The following is a 12,234-nucleotide window of genomic DNA, read 5'->3' as shown; positions in this document are numbered from 1 at the left end:
CCACTCTCTTTCCTCCCTCTCCTCCCTCTCTCTTTCTTCTCTCTTTCCTCCCTCTCTCTTCTCTCTTTCCTCCCTCTCTCTCTCTTCTCTCTTTCCTCCCTCTCCTCCTTCTCTCTCTTCTCTCTTTCCTCCCTCTCTCTTCTCTCTTTCCTCCTTTTCCTCCTTCTCTTTCTTCTCTCTTTCCTCCCTCTCCTCCTTCTCTCTCTCCTCCTTCTCCTTCTCCTCCTCTTCAACTCCTTCCTCATCCCTTACTATCCTTGAATCGCTTACACCCCATAGAATATCATACATATATTCATCAGGATTTCTTCTTATTCCTGTATCCAAAATAATTTTTTTTACAACAGGAAACCAATAAAATTTCTTTTGAATTTCTAAAAGAGCCTTACCTTTTCTTAACTTTATAATTTTTTCATTATTTAACATTCTAATTAAATCTAAAGTTGTCGGTTTATCAACATCAGCATAATACCAATCTTTTATTGAAAATACCTCATTCTTATGTTGTAGAACATATTTATTAAAATACCGAATACCCTTTTCTTGAAGGTATGCTTGGACACAGAAATGATAATTTTCTTGATATGAAGTCTTCTTGATGTCATTTATGTATTAGAAATATATGTTAGAATAATATTATGGCACGAAACACCTCCCCATCTTCGCATACTTAAATCATTTTGTATTTCCTTACTTATTATATATAATCCTGTTTTTCTGTTTTCATGAGATAAACAAGGGCAAAACCATTATTATATTTACCCTTATTAAATTCTTTTATTTGTTGTTTACTAATCGTGGACCCACAAAACTCATTCTCGATACCAAGTGGATAATATTCTTCCTTACGAGACTGATTTAATTGTTCCAGGTCTTCGAGGTTAATTTTAAAGGACCAATTATACCCTAAATCATTCATATCATACCCCCATTGTTCTATTCTCATACAAACGATACGTCCTTCTTTATAAAAATTTATTTTAATTCGAACTGTGAATTCTGTATGACCTGGAGATAATATCAACACTTCTGTATCTTTGGAATACACGGCAGTTTTATTTAAGTATATATATTGTGATAAATCGCTTAATCTCACCAAGTCATTCGCGTCAGTCGGGCTTGGATAATTTTTTAATTTAAAAGCATTTTTCATGTTAATATTTTTGTTTATATTATATTTATGTCATTCAGCCTGTGCCTTTGTGTAATAATTTGATAAATCAATATCCAGTTCTTGAGATACACCAAAGATAGAACCATCTTTACCAACATAAGTCATTTATATTAGATTAAAAATAATATCATAAAAATTTTTATTTTTGTTGAGTTGAAATAACATATATAGACATAATTGACCACAACACTTGGAATTTAATTCTTGGACTTGAAATGTTTGATAAACACCATTCTGTAAGAATTTTATGACTTCAACAGGTGGTGGAAGACCAAAACTATCAAAATAATATTTGTCTTGACTATTAAAAATACAAACCCAATGAGAACCGTTCCCATTATTATCTTCTAAGTTCATAATAATATTCTTTGTATGCTTCGGCACATTTGTTAATTCATCTCTCATACAAATAACCACATTATGAATTTTTAATTTCTTGCAATATTTGACAAGTTGTAAATTTGATGTTGTATTCTTTCCAAATTCTTTCAACCACTCATCAATGCTCATTTATTTATTAGAAAGATATAATCCATTACCTCTTTTCGTTAATTTTACACCTGCTTGTGCTATAGAAGAAAGCATATCTCCAACTAACAATCTCGCTTTATCAGGCAGACCTTCAAGTTTTTCAGCAAAATCTACAATTACACCACTTCCACTAATTTGTTTCTCCAACTCTTTGTTATGTCTTTCCAATTCTTTTTGAGCCTGGAGTTGAGCCTTCCTTTCGTTGGCAGTTTTCACCGCTGTTGAAATACCACCCGTCAATGCTCCATCCACACTTAAACCAGCAAATAAAGGAATTAGAAATGGGAGAAATCCTCCACTCGTCTCTCTTATTGAATATTTTTTCAACATTGGTTTTGTCATTTTAATTTTAAGTAAACCAGTGTCATTCAAGATTTTAACCTGTTCTCTTGTGAGCAAAACATCAATTCTTACTGCTCCTTTTCTCTGAATTGTATTAACGTTAATTGTACAAGGCTTTTGATTTTGAACACAAGATGATAGTTTATGAAGATTGATTTGATTAACATATACCCCAGTTGGTACTTTACCACTCATTTATTTAACAAAAAATTATGTGAGACTAATCATCACACCATTATCTGTATTAATCTGCAATTCTGTTTCTTCCAAAAGCAAACAATATGTATCAACTTCTTCACTCTCTCCTCTTTCAATGTATAGGGAAGTATCCACTCGATTAGACTTTATAGTTTCCTTTTGAGCGCTCAGGTCAAACGCATAGATTGTATACAAACTTTTAAATGCTGTCATATCCAAAATAGGTTCTTTATTTCCATTACTTTCACACACCTTTTGGTAAGACTTGTATGCTTCAGCAAAATCATTTTTTTCCCAATTAATTTCCAATCTATCTCGTGGATAGAATGTTCCATCTAGAGAAACGCGAAGTTGTTTCACCTTAACATTATCACTCAATGCATTATTCTTATCAGTCGCAGTATCACCATCTGGCTTTTTAAAAATGATCCACAGATATCGTGGCTTTCCTTCCAGAACACCCAAATTCCACGTGTAAGTGGTTTTGTTGAGTTTAACGTGTTGACATCTTCTTTTGAGGTATGATACACTGAGTGGTTTCTTTGAGTTAAGTCTTCGATTTAGCATCTCTTCTGTTTTAAGATTAGGAGTATATTCACTGATATACCAACTCATTTCCTCAATTACAAATTTATTCTGTTCACCAAAAGCACTACCAACACCAAAAAGCAATCTATTTTCATTATCATTCCTTTGTAGTTGAAATCTAATTTTAAGACCATACAGAACTTTATCATGATCACAAAATCCAAATATACCTTTAAGAGGAACTGCCACAGTAAAACTATTTACTGCTTTTGTATCATCATTATACATTCCTTTCCTTTGAGTATATCCAGGGTCTGTGTTTGTTCCCGTTGACATATCAGGAATAAAACCTTCGACAGACCCCTTTCCCATTCTATCACTGAATGTATAGAGTGTAAATTTCATCATTTCAGATACAGCAGAGACATAATCAACCGCTTCAACTTCTTGTGTTCCAATATACAAACGCACACTATCAAACATTTTCCAGAAGAAATCATTTACAAGTGTAGCGTTTGTGTTATTCCCAGCTTTAGTGAATTTAAATTTACACAACAAGAAACTTTCGGAGAGATTCAAATAGGTTTGTTGATTATTTATTTCAAAACTTTTTGTACCATTCGTATTCCAGTCTGTTCCAGTTATTGCATTTACCTTGAAGTAATCTTCTTTTTTAGTGGAGTTTGAGATAATAATAGTATCATCCAAATCATAGATACTATCAATTGCTTCCATACTTGTATTTATTTAGGAAAAAAGATGTTAACACTTTTGAAACCCTGATCCAAGTATTTGAATTATTTTCTGTCGTTCTTGGGGGGACAACTGAGTTTTGCCTTTCTTAATTTCTTTTATTGCTTGTAATTTATGAGATTCCTTCTGAGCATCTTTTATACTCTTTACAGCACCTGCTACATTTCCCACAGCAGAAGCAGTTGAACCAATTAGATCTTTATGTTTAAGAATAGTTGAACCAATACCCATGAGAGTATCAATTATCCCATCTCCTCTAAATTGATGTCCAACACCCCTTTGTCTCTTAGGTTTATAGTATCCTCTACCAAGATACATACCTTCACCCTTGTAGTATGGAGAAAGGAACATCCCATCCCCTGTAATTATTTTATATTTTCCCAACTCGTGTTTCCTCACAATAACCATCGCATTTATTTCTTGGAAAACTTCACGTAGGTGAATTCTGATGGATATAACTTCTCCATTAAAAGAAATCACACGATTATCTTGGCCGGTTATCCTAAAATTTACTCTGTGTATGGTTTTTCCTGACACAGGTAGATAAACCAAATTTTTAGGTTCCATATTGAATTTATAACCAATTGGGGTTGAGTATGCGCTGAATGAAAATATTGTATTTGTTTTTTTTCCATCATTATAAGCACCATCAATCAAATCACAGTGAATTAACACTGAATTTATTCCTGAGGATATTTGAATGACATTATCACTGTAAAACGTCCCATTAGTTTCAATCTTTTTTCAGGAGAAACCCAATAACTCTCTAAATGAATTATCAATTGTGAAATCAACCTTGTAGTTATTTTTAACTTTAATCGTTGATTTTGAAGTATGTTTTTGAATGTTTATAACAATATTTTTTGGTTCATCACCCTGTTCTTTCATAAGACGAGCAATTTCGGAAGATATTTGAGAAATCTCATATGCTCCGGGTGAAACTGTTATCGTTTTGTATCCACTTCCCGGATTATAACTAAACATGTCATTTTTCTTGGTTATATTAAATAAGGTATTATAAGTTTCCATGGAAAATAAAGATGCCTCATATTCTTTTGTTGTGTCAAGTTGTAGTGGGTATGGGAATGAAGATGTGTGGTCGCTTGTTGTGAAATTGAAACTAAGGATTGTGCTTCTCATCTTATTTAATATGAGATAAAATGTCTTTATATTGATATTTATTAATTATTTTCATGTTCATCAACTGGTCTAAAATGGCTGATGCTTCATTAAAACAATTGTTATTTCCAGCCTTCTTACTGCCTAACAACAATAACAGTCTATTAACTAATTGCGATGGGTCATTTGGAAGAAAACTAACACCTGAACCAAGGATACTTAAAGCCTGAATAATGTGTTTCTCCTTCTCATTCTTCCTACTTTTACCAGAAAGAATAACCTTATAATTTAGTGTTCAGCAGATCAATATATACTCTATCATCATTATTTTCCATATCCAATGGTTTATCAATATACTTTGATTCATCCCTCACAGTTGAACCTTGTCTTCCATCTTTTGTGAGAAGAAACATTAATCTCGGAGTTAGTTTAACAGGGGGTTGAGCAGAACCCAAGAACCTTAATTCATCATTAAATATCAATACCTTTTCTTGAACAAGATGAAATATTGCTGGTTGTTCTGTTGGAATGAGTCCTGCTTTGGTTTTTGAATCCGCTGAATATTCATTGTTTTGAAGAGCATTCACAATATAATCAGGGGGTCGATTAATCTCTTCCAGTTGTTGAAATAAACCTTCATCATCATATACCTTTACTTCTCCTAAATGCTCTAATTCTTCCTCCGTCATTTGATCAAAATCTTTTAACATTTGAAGTTTTTTAGGAGTATATTCTACTGTGGGAACTGTGGAAAGAAACATCTTTCATTTTTCTTGGGAAGTTTTTAAAAGTGGTTTCAAAATTTTCTCTTGTTTTCTTTCAAATGCTTCTTCGCCCGTTAGTTTCTGTCTGCGTTTCTTCTTTATGTCTTCCTGCTGTTTTACAACTTTTGAAACCAACTCTTGATGTTCCTTAAATCTTCTTGCTCTTTCTTTTGCATCCATTTATTTATTGTAAAATATCATTTAATGAATTGTAAAGATCAACAGGGAAATTTTCCTTTTCTTCATCATTCAAGTAGATGTGTTCAAATAAATCCTTTTCTTTAAATATTTCATCAAATTCTTTATTAACATTAATGCGAGTTCTAATTTCTTCTTCACTAATACTTGCATCTCTGCTTTTCATACGTTTGCATTGAGTTTCTTCATCAACATCAAAACCGAATGATAAAATCTTCACTCCGCTCAGATGTTTAATAATTTGTCTCGTTCCTTCTGGATTAGTTTCTAATATCCCAAGACCACCAGATTTTAGTTTCCTTAACTCACTCTTACAATGTGAATATTTTGTTGTACCAAGAGAAACCTCCTCAAATATTTGACCTTCATTCCTCAATCGCATATGTTCCTCCACTGAAATATAGTGATAATCTTCACCTTTTACTTCTCCAGGTCTTACTGCTCTAGTTGTTGTTGATACAATGCGTATCACGGGGTGTTTTTTAAGTAAATTTACAATATTCTCATTTGTACTACACAAGAACCTTGATTTATGAAAGTTTTTTCCAGAAGCAGATTTACCCACAAGATTTATAATAATAGTTGTCATTTATATATGTAATTGTTTATAAAACAAAAAATATATCCCTTAATATCTCATCTTGTTTCACAACAATATATTTATATTTTTCAGTCGTGTGCTTCATGTAATCCTCAAATTTCTTTTTACTACATAATGTAGAACAATTATCTCTCCAAAAATTATTGATATCTATTGAATTTAACTTGAATAAAGTAAAAGTATTAGCATTGTTTCTGATGGAACGACGAGGAAGTTGAAAGTACGATTGACTAAGATAAATACAATTACAAGAAGAATGTCTCCCTCTTGTGTAGTAGCTGTCCATTACCGTTTGGTTTCTCTCATTAACACAATCATCAAAGATAACGAGGTTCTTTTTTGATTTATCCAAATCTTGGGAGACGGTATATCATCCGTATTATCACTAAGAATACAAGTTATAGGATTTGATTTCTTTTTACATCTCTGTGTATCACAAAATAGTTGAATTATATCTTCAATGTTATAATCATTTAGGTTTTTTTGACGTTTAAATAAACCGATTATATCTTCTTTTTGAAGACCAGCATTAAAACCTTGTGAGAGTAGTTGATACTCTGGTTGAAAACTCGACTTTGTGAAAATTATTAAATTATCATAATCTAAAAAGTTGGGAGTGAGGAGCATTTTTAAAAGTAAGCAGGTTTTTCCACATCCACTTGAACCAACTATGAGACATCTTAATGAATTTGGGAGATTTTTATGGTTGTTAAATTTTATCTTATTTTCCCAAATAGGTAAAAAATAATTCATTTATATATTTGGAAAACAGGTTATTTAATTTATTATTGGCTTTTTTCGAAACTATATTTTATCCTAAGTTCAGGTTTAATTTCAAGATAATCCATTATTTTATTTATACAATATCTTGTGTTGATATTTCCCTGAAAATTACATCCATGAATAATATATAACAACAATCCTTTGAACATTTCTCTTATACGTTCAGTTTCTTCCCTTGTAAGGAAAGGTGTGTTATCACCCTCATACTTTACATTCATTTCTCTAATCAATCTTGTAAAGTAATTCATTTTTGGTGTAAATCTAAAAGAATTATTTTCCTTTTATATTTTTTATTATCATTAATTAGAAGATAATCACAGAATATACATTGTTTATAGGCTTTTGACTCTGTGTTTAATCCCCGTCTTTCACACGCAGGACAATTCTCAAATTTGTCATATGGAGAATCAGGAAAGTCTAGCATATTTATAAAGTAAAACTTTACTTAAACTGAAATTCATCTATACTTTCAGTTGTATATTGACTCATATTTAATAATATTACCATCGATATCGATATACTTTTTTTCATTATCAGATTCAACAACAACATTTTTTATATTAAAGGTAATTTTAAAATGATCGTTAATTACTATTGAACGAAATGTCATTTCACCTGATATATTAACATCCTTTATTTCATCAGGATTTACATCTTTAGGGTTGTTTAAAAAAATACAAATTTCTCCTTGCATATTACAGATGGTCTTATCTTTTCTTTCCAAAGCTTCATCCATAAGGTTTTTGTTTTTTGATACTTTTTCTTGTTTCATTGATTTTTCTAGTTTTGAATATATTACTAGAAGGAGAGGAGGATGTTGATAATACAGTGGTAGGAAGTGGATTCAATATTAAAAAAATCATCTTTTTAGATATACACATTCTAAAATCAAACCCTCTTTAAGCTTCTTCTTATATTGAATTACCAAAAGAAATAAAACTAAAGAAGGCAGTTGTTAATATTAAGAACAATGATAATAAATGTTTTCTCTGGTCTGTTCTTGCTCACTTTCATCCACCAAAATATAATTCGGAAAGAGTAAAACAATATATGAAATATGAGAATACCTTGGACATTAAAGATTTTAAATTCCCAATGCCACTAACAGATATTCCTAAATTTGAGAAAAAGAATAATCTTTCTATTAATGTATATGGATTAACAGATACAAACAAAGTTCAAATATTAAAAATTTCAAACAACTATAAAAATGAAGAAACACACATTGATCTTTTATATTTTAGTGTTGGAAAGAATTCACATTACACATACATCAATAATTTATCAAGATTAATCTCTTCTCAGGTATTCAGAACAGCAAACAAAATATATCCTTGTAAGCGATGTCTTAATTCATTTCATACAAAAGAACGATGAGAACAACATTCAAAATATTGTAGTAATCATAAATCAGCTGTAATTACAATGCCTAAACCTGGTGAAAAGATTTCTTTTGAAGATTATAATAAATCTATCATGCACCCATTTGTGATATACGCTGATTTTGAGTGTATCCTTAAAAAGATTAATACTGCTTCTCCTAATCCAAAATAATCATATACAAATAAATATCAAAAACATATTCCTTGTGGTTTCTGTTATTATATCAAATCATCTGTTGGAGAAAAGTATAACAAACTTGAACATTATCGTGGAAATAAAGCTTCACAAGAGTTTGTAAAACGATTAGAAAAGGATTGTATAAGACTCACTAAATTAATGAAAGAAACAAATGAACCGATGAAATTAACCAAAGAAGAAAAATTAGAATTTAGAAAGAACAATATCTGTCATATTTGTGAGGGGGAAATTAAGGAGTCTAAAGTTAGGGATCATTGTCATCTTACTGGTAAATATAGAGGTCCCGCTCATTCCTGTTGTAATCTTAATTATCATTACCTGTTGTAATCTCATTCCTGTTGTAATATATATATATATATATATATATATATATATATATATATATATATATATATATATATATATATATATATATATATATATATATATGGACATGACAGGGACTTTCAGGAAGGAAAGCAGGGAATTTGAAGGAGGTGGGTTTGGGTGGATTATCGGGGGTAGAAAAGATCGATGATTTGGATGGGGGATGGGGATTTGGATGTGGTGGTGAACAGCTGTTTTGAAGGCCTGGAGGGAAGAATGGGAATGAAAGAGTGAAGGTGAGCAGTGATTCGTGATTTTGGTAGTTTTACCAGAAGGGGGTTGTTGGCGGACCTTGAGCGCCCTGCGGAAATGTGGTGGGGACAAATCACAGAGAGAGCAGCGGGGGGCGAGGCTGGAGAGGAGACGGTAGAAGACAGAAAGACCACCGACCAACCTGCGGTGATTGAGAGAGATGCCCAAAGACTCAGCCTCATTGCGGGAGATGCCAATGATCCGAAATGCCCTGGTTTCTACAGCGTGAAGCCGAGCAAGGTGGGAGGCAGGAGCACCAGCGCAGAGGGGAGAGCAGTACTCCATCAGGCTGCAGACAAAAGCTTTGTAAGTGGTCAGGAGCTCAGGTGGGCCGAGGAAGGACTTTGCACGATGGAGGATTCCCAGTCGGCGACTGGCTTTGGAGGCAAGGTTTGAAATGTGGCTTTCCCAGGAAAGGTCATGGCAGATAGTGATACCCAGAAGCTTGAAAGAGTGGACGTCTTCCAGAGGATTGTTGCGAAAGTGGATGGGGGGGGTTTTCTAAATGGTCCTTTCGAAGAGACATAGTGAGAGTGTGAGATTTGTCCGGATTGAAAGACATGTTCCACGCGTTTGACCAGTTTGTGATTTTATCCAGATCAGCAGTGAGCGAAGAAGCTGCTGCTTGCCGGTCTGAGGGATGACCGATGGTACGGCAGAGGGTGGAGTCATCAGCAAAGAGATATAGAGGATTTTCCAGAGAGTTGGAGAGATCATTGATGAAAACCAGAAAAAGAACAGGGCCCAGAACGCTACCTTGAGGAACTCCAGACTGGACAGGAAGGGGGGATGAAAGAACTCTATTTAGGGCCACACGTTGACTGTGACAGGAGAGGAAGTCTGCGAGCCATGAGTGGAGATGGCCTTGGATACCAGAGGAAGAGAGTTTGGTAAGTAGGGCAGGGTGCCAGACTGTGTCAAAAGCACGTGATATGTTCAGGGATACGGCTCGGATTTCCTGTCTGGCATTGAGGGCTTCCATCCATTGTTAGGAGAGCAGAAGCAGCATATCCAGGGTAGAGTGACCTGGTCTGAAACCAAATTGATGATCAGAAATCAAGCCATTGGAGAAGAGGAAGGATTTGATGTCTGAAGCGATGATGGATTCCATAACCTTGCTGATGATTGGGAGAAGGCTGATTGGTCTGGAGTTGCATGGATCTGTTTTTGCACCTTTTTTGTGCAGGGCAGTGATGTTTGCTGATTTCCAAGCAGATGGCCGATGACCTTGAGCAAATGAGAGGGTGAATAGAACAGAAAGAGGGTGAGCAAGAGCAGAAGAGCAGGCTTTGAGGACACGTGGGCTGATGCCGTCTGGACCGGTTGTAGAATCTGAGTCGAGGTTTGACAGTAAACTCTCTACCTTGTCAGGAGAAAAGGATACAGAGTCCAGGGACAGTTGGGTGTGACTGGGTAAGGTGTGTAGAGAAAGTGATGGGTTTTGGACACAAGATTTAGCTGCAAACACCAAGTTTAGGCATTCAGCTTTTTCACGTGCGGTATCAGCGGTGCGGCCATTTGAGGTAAGGGAGGGGATGGAGGGGGAACATACACCAGAAACAGATTTGATTGGACGCCACCAGGATTTTGAGGAGGGAGAGAGGTTTGAGAGTTCAGACTTGAGATGAGAAAGATGTTGTTTTCTGGCTCTCCTGAGGGTAGATACACACTTGTTCTGAGCTTCATGGAATGAACTGAGATTGCCCTCAGTTGGGTTTGCTTTCCATGAGGCAAAGGCAAGTTGTTTCAAGACAACTGCCTCACCACAAGCTTCAGCGAACCAAGGGCGGGAGGAAGGGTAGGACAACTGAAGACGAAAGGGGATAAATCTGTGCATGAGGGAGAGCAAGTTTCTTTGAAAGTATTCCCAGGATGAGTTGATGTTGGAGAAAGTAGAAATGGGAGACCAGTCTATAAGTTTGAGGGCTGCTCGCAGACCCTGCCAGTCGGCTTGAGTGAAATGCCAGACTCGACGGCGGTGAGGTGGTTCTCTGATAACAGCCAGAGAGATGTCCACTTTGACAAGGACGTGGTCAGAAGAACCGATTGGAGCGGAGGAAGAGCAGCAGATATTGTCAGGGAAATTTGTCAAAATCAGATACAGAAGAGATGGAGTACCATTGGTTGAGATTCAGATCAGAAAGTTGACCGATTGAGTCAGTCCCAATGAGTCGCAGAAAGCTTTTGCTGAAGTGCCATGACAGGTGAGAGAGGTACCCACACCTAGCCAACTGGCATGATTACAATTGAAGTCACCACATATGAGGAAGAGAGTTTGGATAAGAAGATAGAAGTTGGTCCATGTTTTCAGATAGTGAGGTGTTGATGGAGTCATCACTGTTTGGTGGACGGTACAGTACACAAATAAACATGAGGTGGGAGTGGAGGGGAAGCCGTAGCCAGAGGTATTCCTGGGGGTGTGGGGGAGTGAGGGAGTGAGGGCAGTGCATGGAGAGTGAAGAATAGAGTCTTTGATGAAGAGAGCAACTCCTCCACCAGGGCGAGGCTCAGGTCTGTCAAACCAGAGGAGGGAGTAACCAGGGAGAGATACTTGGGAGTCAGACACGTTTTGGGGGAGGAAAGTTTCTGTTTGGCAGATTATGTCTGGTTTGTCAGTGGCAACCTGTATGGAAAGATCTGAAAGGTTTGAGCGAAGGCCCCGGATATTTGAGGTCCATACTTTTAATGAAGAGGTAGGGGAGGAGGCTTTGGGTGCAGAGGGTGGGGGGAGAGGGGGAGGGTAGAACAGGGGATGAGGGGGGGAGGTAAGGAGGGTTGTTGAAAGAGTGTGGGGCATTGCAGGATAGCTAGGGGAGAGGGCCGAATGAGGAGGAGAAAAGGCTCTGTGGTGCTGGGGGAGAGGGGGGACAAGAGAGGGGGAAGAAGGCAGTTGAGGATTTGAGGAGGTGGAGTGAAGAGATGGAGGTGAGAGGGCAGTGGAAGGAGGCAGCTTTGTGGATGGGAGGGGGGAAACTTTGGGAAGGATGAGTGAGGGGATGAATGGTGGGAGAAAGGTGAGGGGGGAGTTTTTGAGAGAGGTGAGA

The sequence above is a fragment of the Eptatretus burgeri genome, chromosome 3 (genome assembly GCF_056783735.1).
Source record: "Eptatretus burgeri isolate ZD-2024b chromosome 3, Ebu_testis_v1, whole genome shotgun sequence".
Taxonomy (NCBI): Eukaryota; Metazoa; Chordata; class Myxini; order Myxiniformes; family Myxinidae; genus Eptatretus; species Eptatretus burgeri.
The sequence above is the reverse complement of the archived record's forward strand: the minus strand, read 5'-3'. Positions refer to the sequence as shown.